Source organism: Columba livia, chromosome 4, assembly GCF_036013475.1.
Source record: "Columba livia isolate bColLiv1 breed racing homer chromosome 4, bColLiv1.pat.W.v2, whole genome shotgun sequence".
Taxonomy (NCBI): domain Eukaryota; kingdom Metazoa; phylum Chordata; class Aves; order Columbiformes; family Columbidae; genus Columba; species Columba livia.
The window spans coordinates 37,840,898-37,850,104 of record NC_088605.1 but is presented as its reverse complement, the minus strand read 5'-3'; the positions used below and the strand labels follow the sequence as shown (position 1 = coordinate 37,850,104).

The following is a 9,207-nucleotide window of genomic DNA, read 5'->3' as shown; positions in this document are numbered from 1 at the left end:
ATTATATCATATCATAACATAGGATATTAGGAAAAAATCTCTTCACAGAAAGGGTTGTCAGGCATTGGGACAGGCTGCCCAGGGGAGTGGCTGAGTCACCATCCCTGGAGGTGTTTAAAAGACGTGTAGATGAGGTTCCTAGGAACATGGTTTAGCGTCAGAGTTAGGTTGTAGCTGGACTTAATGATCTTAAGGGTCTCTTCCAACAACAATGATTCTATGATTTGATGATTCTATAAATGCAGACGCTTTTCTGCAGGACTTTAAAAAAAGAATTCAGTGTGGTGGGATATTCTGGAGATCAAATGTTTAGGGGGACAGATAAATGCCAGGGGTACATATCCATGATCTGAATGTAATATTTAGTACAATAATCTTGTAGTTTATAATTCCCAAAACATATAACATCAAGAGGGGAAGAATATTTTTTTCACCTTATATTCTTTGCACCTACCTTCACTAAAACGTTTTGCTGGAAATGGAATATAGTGCTGGTGGGACCATTTGTATGACCAAGTCTCTAATTCATGACTGTTAAAAGGCATATCGTAAAGAGGAAAAGGATGTATGGCTTTGTTCCTTACCCTCTCTGCACCTGCTTCTTGTACTGGCTTTGTTAGGGACTTCTGGTATGACCAAGTATCTTTGTTATCGTTCAAGATCACATAGATTAAAACTTGGCATAGGCTTCTAAGGAAGGAAGCAAATTCAGCAAAAATTTTCATGGACAGGTGGTGTGTGTTGGAGCTGTACACTTGCCGCTCATTAAATCATGTACAAAGTGTCACTTTCTCCACCTCTTCCCAGTTCCTTCTACTAAAGAAGAATCTATAGGTAAGGTCAGGAATTACACTGTAGGACTGATCTCCTCAAACAATAGATTATTTTTGTCCAGAGAACGGAGTAAGAAGACATTTTTTTCTTATTTGAGCATTCACAGATACCAGCTACAGTGGATGTAGTTAGTTTTAATGAAAGAAATAAAGAACTATCTTTGGAGTTGAAGTTCCACAATTCTTGGGCTACTTCCCTACATTGCATTGACACAAACACAGTGACGGTGATGAAGTGAGTTGAATCAGGAAATTGTTCTGTCTGCAAAAATAATTAAAGCAAAATTAGTTGTTCAGTAGACAATTTTCCATGCTGCAAGTCACCTTACAGCTGCACAGACAACCGGAGGAGGCAAGAAAGCAGAAGAGAAAGATAATTGTCCAGTAAATGTCAGTGGACTGAAAGCCCACATGATGCACCTGATGACTCCAGGCTGGTGGAGTTGGATCCAGTGGAATGCGTGTTGTGACTCCTATTTGACGGGCTCAGTCAGCGTGTGACATGATAATCTGCAGTTCTTTTCAGTCCCTCAGCGTGGAGCAACGGTCTCTACAAATGAGGCACAGCTCCAGCTAAATGGCTCAAGATTCATGTCATCTTCAAAATGCTTGGCTTAACAACAGCGTCGCCTGGGGGTATGAGGCCAGCGCTCTGCGGAGATCCTCGAATCACGTAAAAACTGCCCTTCCCTCCCGACACTGGTTTCTGGTCCTCCCACGGTAACGGGGAAGGCAGCTCGCTGCCTCTGGAAAACCTCTCCTCTACCAACTACCGACGCAGTCGAAACCCGCACGAAAGAGCGGAGCTGGGGCCGGGCTTCTCCCGCTCAGGTCACGCTGGCGCGGCCGTTAACGGGTCTCACGAAGCCGCGGAGCGACACGCGCCGAGCGCTCTTAGACGGGGCGGTGCCGCCCGGCCCGTTGCTAAGCAACGCAGCCCCGGCTTCCGCCCGCGCGCGTCTCCCTCTCGTGAGCGCGCGGCGGGGGCGGGCCCGCCAGGTTGCCCGGGAGACCGGGCTGGTTTCCCTGCGCGGCGGCGGGGGCGGACGCGCTGTCGGTGCGGCGGGAGGACAGGTGAGGGCTGGCGGCCGCCGCCGGGGAGCGGGTCCCGAGCTTGGCAGCTGGGCCGAGCAGGACAGGACAGGACAGGACAAGAGGTCTGCCCGCCGGCGCGGGGCGGCCCGGCTTGGGCGGTTGAGCCCGGTTGTCCCTCGGGCGGCGGTTCTGTGGGGCCGCTTCGCCCTGCGTCCACCTGCGGTCTGGGGACGGGGCGGCCCTGGGGAGCTTGCGGGGCTTTGGGCGGTTGTCCGAAGTGTCCAGGAGGGGGCTGACAGTATTGTTGAGGTTTTACACTGATTTGGGGACGTTTGTACTGTGTGCATATCTCTGTACAAACGTGCTTGTGTGGAAACATAAAATTGAGTGAACGCGGCGGCAGCCGCAGCCTTTAAAAGAAGCAATTTGCGTGGAAAACGCTTTCTCTCCTTAGGGAGGCAGAGCTTTGGGCTTGTTTATGCTTCTTATGTTTTTCCCAGCTGGGACAAGTGTGGAAGGAGGGAGCAAAAGCGAGCTTAGAGAATTTTAAAAAATGTTCAAGTACAAAAGCAAACTACAGGCTCAGCAAACAAAGCTTATGAAAACAAATCTAAGACAGCAGATGGCACAAGTGAAGGACTAAGTATTTAACGTTCTTTTTGTGAAATAAATTCCTCTGATATCTTCAGAGATGTTGCTTTATATAGAAATGGTCACACGACAAATTGAGAAATTATTTTAGAAGGCTTGAATCATGGCAGGCATTGAATCGAAGTCTGAGAGAGATTATTAATTACTTGGAATGCTGTAGTAAATATAATCCTGGATTTTAAAATCAATGAAGACCATAGTGTTTTTAATAATTGGCTTAACCACTGTGTGATATAGAACGTAAATAACTGGAAACTTCCATTTCAAACCCCTGGTTGTTTCAATAATATCTTTATCTTTCTGAGGGCCATGCACTCAGTCTTCAAAAATGTCCTGGGCTAGGGAGTCCATTGTGTCTCTTCCTAACTAATTCTAGAGTTTAAGTCTCTTTTATGTTAGGAGTGTATAGCTTTCTGGTTTTATGCCTCATTTAAAAATCTTTTAATTGCATTATGCAGTTTCCTGCTATTTAGAAGAGCATTTAGGGGGAAAAATACAGATAAACACATATAGTAAACAATCAGATGTTCTTCAAACTTTAGCAAAGTATTATTTTGCTTAAGTTATTAATGGTAAGACATATTTCCCATTGTTTTAAATTAAGTTCAAGTGGCTAACCTTTTCACTTCCTTCTTTTTTTGTAGTCCTAAAATAGGGGAAATTCACTTAGATTGTGCCATTTGCAAATAAATCCTTTCCTGATTAAGGGGACAACTGTATAGGTTACTGATATATTTTACAGTTTCTGTTAAAGAACAAGTGCCTTGCTCAAATCAGTCAAACTAACTTTGTGGTGTTGTTATTTGTGTTTTGCATATCAGAACTGTTCAAAATCTTCAGTTAAGACTCTAGTAATCTTTGGCTAATTGTTGTAACCCATATGAGACATGGTGATCTAAAGGACTTGCATATGGAGTATGTATGGAGTAATACAGATAATGCAAACATTTTAAAATATCTTAGAAGTATTGTTTTACTTACTGATTTTTTTAAAACTTATTATTTCCCTTGATGAGATATCTGCTGCCTTCTTCCCTCTCTCTGTTTCAACAGAAGTGTCATTCTGTGAGTTCTGTTACGCCAAATCTTGGATTCATGTGGTAGCTCTGGCGATTTAAAGGACCTATAACACATGATAAATTTGTAATTTGATCATCTGCTATGAGGAAAATTTCCACATAGCAAGAACAACATAAGGAAGTCTTCAGTGGGTTTGACTAATGGTCTGTTTAAGTCAGTGGGCCAGTATTTTATTTCTCACAGTGGTAATAAGAGATGATAACTTAGGGAAGGCTGTACTTTCTCCTCTGCAGTCTGTGAGTCAGAGTTGATGTGGACAATAAGAGTTAGTTCAGCAAATCCTGGTGAAGATATCATGTAATTCACTAGTTTGTTATGTAAGGCAAAAGATACACAGCACAAGAAGTAAATATCCATTTAACATTTGAATTATAGCAACTGGCTATGAGAACTGAGAATTTCCCTGTAGGGTACGGGCAACTCAGTGACAGAGTGTTCTTCAGGCTAGCAATTTTTTATGGTAGTTGCTGAGCTGTATTCTGGGCACTGGGGAAGAATGGAAGCTTTGTGCAGTATTTTTTTCTCCTTTTAAGTTATATAATAAATGTACCTTGGCTGAAGCCACTGGGGCCATTTTTTTCATCACCCTGTACTAGCACAGGTTGGAGAATTTGGTTTTGCTGCTATGTGTAGTATTCACTAGATTAGCAGTAAAGGCTTGTACAGTTTTGCTGACTTTTTAAAATGTTATTTAACACTATCCTATACTAGCTCTCAAGGCAGTCTTGTCATGAAGTGCAGAAACTTGTCTCTTTCAGTTCTTTCTGTCATTTGTTGTTGTTTTCATTTGTGGTGATGACCTAGACTGTAGTGTTGTCCCTGCTAAGGCTCCTCCTTCGATTTTTTTTTTTTTTCATTTAGGCTACTTTTTTCAGTTTTATGTGGGAAGCTGTGTGTAAGCAGACAAGCTGATAATAATTTGCATCTAAAATCTTCATCAGTGATTAATCTATTTGGTGTCCAGTGTCTAATTTCTATTTGATGATGGGGGATCCCCAGCTCATGGAAGCAGTTGTTTGAGTCAAAAAGTATTAATGTCATCTTTTTTCTTGAGTTCTATATTTGGTGAAGTTAATAATGCCTTTTCCCTACCTCATTTTTTTTTTCTTGATGCTTCTGCTGACTAGAAATTTGGTTCAGGAACAGGAGCCTTCATCTACTTTCCAGTCTATGCGGCCAATTTGAAATCAGCTGCTTAGCCTGTATGGTATATTGATTTAGATACCACTTCTATATCTCTAGGAATTACTAGCTCCTTCCATCATTTTTTAAAACACTGTATTTAAAATGTTTAAATCATTTCTCTTGAAAAAGCTAACAAAAAGTGTTGAAAATAGCTTTTCTAACACACTATACATCTCCTCATGGCCACATCCCACGGATGTCTCATACTTTTCCCATGGTTTATCACACCCAGTGTTTGATTTTGTAAGGATTTTTTCCTCTTTCTCTTCTTATTGTACTAGAGTTGTGTAGTTTTTACTCAATTTCATAGTCTCTTGAAACCAACCATCTTTACTTGCAGGTTTATCTCATCTCTTCAGTGTATATGTTTTGAGTTCTTCTATTTTGTTTCTGTCTTAGACATAACTGTTTGTATTTACTTGCCACATTAGACAACCTACTTCTGCTTCTTACTCCATAACCTCTTTCTTAATGAGCTGTAAATTGCCTAGTTTATTGATAGTCTTAACCCTAATCTCTTTGGTTTTGACTTTCTGTATTCTCTTTTGCAGTCTGGTTAAAGAATCATTTGGAGTTTACATGCTAGAGTTTATTTCCACCACCTCACCCCCTCATCCCCATGGACAAATCAAGGTCTAAGAGCACTAATAATGTTACTATTTTAACTGTCTTAACTTCCTTTTCAAGTTGTTACCTATTTTCTGAAAACACTTGTAGTGGGAGACTGATAATGATGCAATGAAAGATGATATGTCAGATCCCATAGACCAATTTCATACTGAAGTTTAAATGCCAAGAAAGAAAAATTAAGTCTTCCACTTCCAAGTGGGAGGTTAGTGTTGAGAAGAGCTCTGTAGTCATTTGTTAACAACCTCCAGAACATTTGTTATACTTAACATGCACATAGTGGTATCCCATTCACATTTCTGGAGAATGAAGTACAATCTTGATGAAGTTAAAGAGGTTTCTTTTTTTGAAGGTGGTTGTGCTGTATGTTTTTTCAGTTTCTTTTTGCTTTTGTGGTTGTTGGAACACAAGTGGCCCCTGAAGTGTCTGAACAGAACTGTTAAATTGACTGCTCTGTAAAAATCCTTAGGGCAGAAAATCTCCATGTTTTAGAACGTTATCTGGGAGAGAAACTTTTCAAGAGTTAATCTGTTTTTACAATAATGACTTTGGCTATTCAGACTCTCTTAGCTTACCAAATCCATTCACAAATACATACAGATGATGAACATCACAGAGATGTGACCAAAATCTGAGGGATTTTAACTGTTACCTTGAGCTTCACATGTGGAGAGAGTGATTTATTTTCTGGTATTGTGTGTTTTTTTGGGTCATTTTTTTGTGTGTGGTTTTTGTTGTTGTTTATTTGTCTTTTTTACCTACTTTCAAGTTATATTTTCTGTGGGCTTGTTTGTGTTTGAAGCGCTAAAGCTCTTTTCTGCAAAGGAAAGTTCTTGGTATGTTGAGCTAAATAGATTGAGGGTGTGCTTTTGTTATTTCTTATATCTGCCATAGAAATGTACTTAAATATAAATTAAATAACAAGTACTATTATCTTAACATCCAAATCAGCAAAATATAGTATAAAAATATTATTAAAACGTGTACTTCAAAATGAGTTAATTATCATTCCAAATAGGGGTTTACAGTATTACAACACAAATTCATTCATTATAATCTAACATGCTTCTGAAGAAGTGACTTACAGTCTAGCTAGCAGAGATAAATCCTATAAGCGTGATACAAAAAAAACTCATGCAGCATCTTTCTTGCCATATTAACTGTTTGCTGGCAGACTGAAAGATCTTTTTTTACAGAAACTGGGGCATTTCACTTTTGAGTACATCCCGATTTTATACATGTAGTGATTATGAAACTGAGCCAAGCATTTCAGTATAGGAATAGCTTTATGAATAAGACTGTAATTTTTCTCTATGCATATGTAGTGTGCCATTTTTGTCTTTTTTTTGACTAAGGAATTTGAAAATCAAAGTAGTATTTAGTTTTCCCCTTTCTTAAATGTTGTATGTATTCTTCACAGAATTTGAATGGAAGCATTTGCTAAGCCATAGTAACAGTGGTACTGTATATATAGAAACATACTTATTTGTATTTTTTCTTAAGAGATGTTAAAGTTATTTTCTTAAAAAGAAAAATAAGACTATGAAAGTTTCATTGAATTTATTTTTTAGGATCTGATTATGGATTATCCTTAGGAAGATATGTGATCAAGTTCAATCCACTGCTATTGTTGGAAGCTAGAGCCTAATCTTCTCCTGATACAGATCAGTCTTAAAAGTAGCTATACTTGTGTCCTTGTGCTCTTATGGGAAGGTTGCCCTAAAGTCTCATCTCAGTGCAGATCGGGTGATGATGATGATGATGTTGCATATCTGTTATTAACACTTTATCCTAATCACTGTGAGGTGGTCTGGCTACCCTGTATGTGATCTTCTCCTGATAAATCCATGTAACTTGTTGGGAAAGAGAAAATGAGGGGGAAAATAAAAAGGACAACCATTTAGAGCCCTGCTTATGCTTTTTAGTTTGGGAGGAGTAGGGGAAATCTCATTCTCATCAGACCTCATATGACATAAGATCACTGAGACATGAGTTTGCTCTGTCATTATCATATGATTGCTTATTGCACAGCCTTACTGTAAACATTGCATTTTAGGATTTTTTTTTTAGGATATTTAGGATCATTACATGCTATATATTCTCAAAGTAAAAGTTTTTAATTAGTGCTTTAAGAACCAAAACCTGAGGCTTTTTAACCGATTTCTTTTCTATAGATATTGATGTAATGAATGTACATAATGCCATATAAATTATAAAAATAATAAATTTTTATACTCCTGTGACTTAAGGAGTTTTTAAAGTATTTTGTTCTTTGGGATTTTTTTGTTATGTGGGTTTTTTTGTCATGATATTAATTTTGTTAAGACATTAATTTCTAGAATTAATTTTGTGGCTTCAAAATGTGTCAAAAGAGAAAATACAAAGTTGTAGCATCTTAATCTTTAGCATGTAGTAATTTGGTAGACAATTTTTAGTGTTATGATGGGATGTGTTATGAAATAATGTCTATATGGATTGATAGAGAATGAATTTTGTCATAGAATTGGGTGCAGTGAATCTGGAGACAAGCTTACGAAACTACCAGTTTCTATGAAATGTAAATACAGTCAATTGATCGAAAATCATTCTTAATTTTGAACCATGCTTAATACTACTGATACATGGCAAGAATACATCAAACCTGCCTTTTTACAAAAATGATACAGACAGGTGTCTAAGTATTTCTCTACATAAGAGTATCAGTTTGTTCATTCCAATGACATATAGATCATTATAGATCATTATTTTCAGAGGTAATCTTTTATACTTCGTTTTCTAGGTAAACTACATATGTATGTTATATTTAGGAATATGTTTGTGTGTGTTGACATTGAGGCCACTATACCCTTCAGTGTATCTGTTCAGACTCTTTTAAGGTCATGTATTTGTAGAGAGAAAGGTAGTAGCTTACTTTCATAATAAAAAGATATCTGCGCTGAAGCATCCATAAGTAAGATCAAGTTTGAAGAAGTAACATCAACTTTCATATAAAATACTGATAGAAGATAAACATTGATTTTGTTGTTGTGTTTTGGTTTCGTGGGGTTTTCTGAGGTTTGGGGTTTTTTGTTTGGTTTTGTTGTTTGTTTTTTTATGTTTGTTTTGGTTTTTAGTTCTTGACCTTTGTAGCACTGAACTCTAACCACACGTTGTAATGTTTCAATCCTAAAGCATCACGATATACAACATGACCTCCATTTTATTCTTATGACCAACATGACTCATTCTGTCGTGCTCTGTGTTCATCTTATTGCAGGCAGAGAAAAGCCCTGCTCCTAATGGAAAGCCTCCCTCAGATCCAGGCTAAGGGATAAGGAATAAAAACTGCACATTTATATGAAGGGGAAAGAACAGAGTCCATGGTCCTGTATTGTCCAGCTGCCTTCATGGAATTGTAGAATTTGGCCTTCTCCCGAGCATGCTGGCTCATTTATATCCCTGAGACACAACCTCAGCATGACAGCGAGACTTCATGAGGGCTGTGGACAGCCTGGACAATACACTTGAATATGTGATAATCTGATCTGGGGATGCAAGAGGTGTTAGGCATTGTGAAATTACCAAGAACAGCATTAAATCTAGAATGCTATTTTTGTATGCTTTGAGTTGGCTTATTTTTTGTATCTCTTGCCTTTTAAAATGCACATGGCGATGTAAAAAAGCTTTTTGACTTATCTTGAGGGTCTCTTCCAGCCAAAATGATTCTATGGTGCTGTAACTTGTAATGTACATTGATAATGCTATTCTTGACATATTCTTTATTTACATCTTTGTTGTTACATATGCATAACAACTT

At 38.3% G+C, this 9,207-nt stretch overlaps 1 protein-coding gene across 3 annotated transcripts in view; it reads left to right on the top strand.

The window, feature by feature from the left end:
* The first annotated feature begins 1,754 nt into the window (after positions 1 to 1,754).
* The window catches only part of WDR17 (WD repeat domain 17), a 53,820-nt gene continuing 46,367 nt past the window's right edge, over positions 1,755 to 9,207 (top strand). The window contains exon 1 of one of the 3 annotated variants that reach the window (XM_065061315.1): positions 1,755 to 1,907. The gene's annotated coding sequence lies outside the window, so the exon portion shown is untranslated. The remainder of the gene's footprint in view (positions 1,908 to 9,207) is intronic. The other 2 variants (XM_065061314.1, XM_065061313.1) reach the window with 2 other exon arrangements.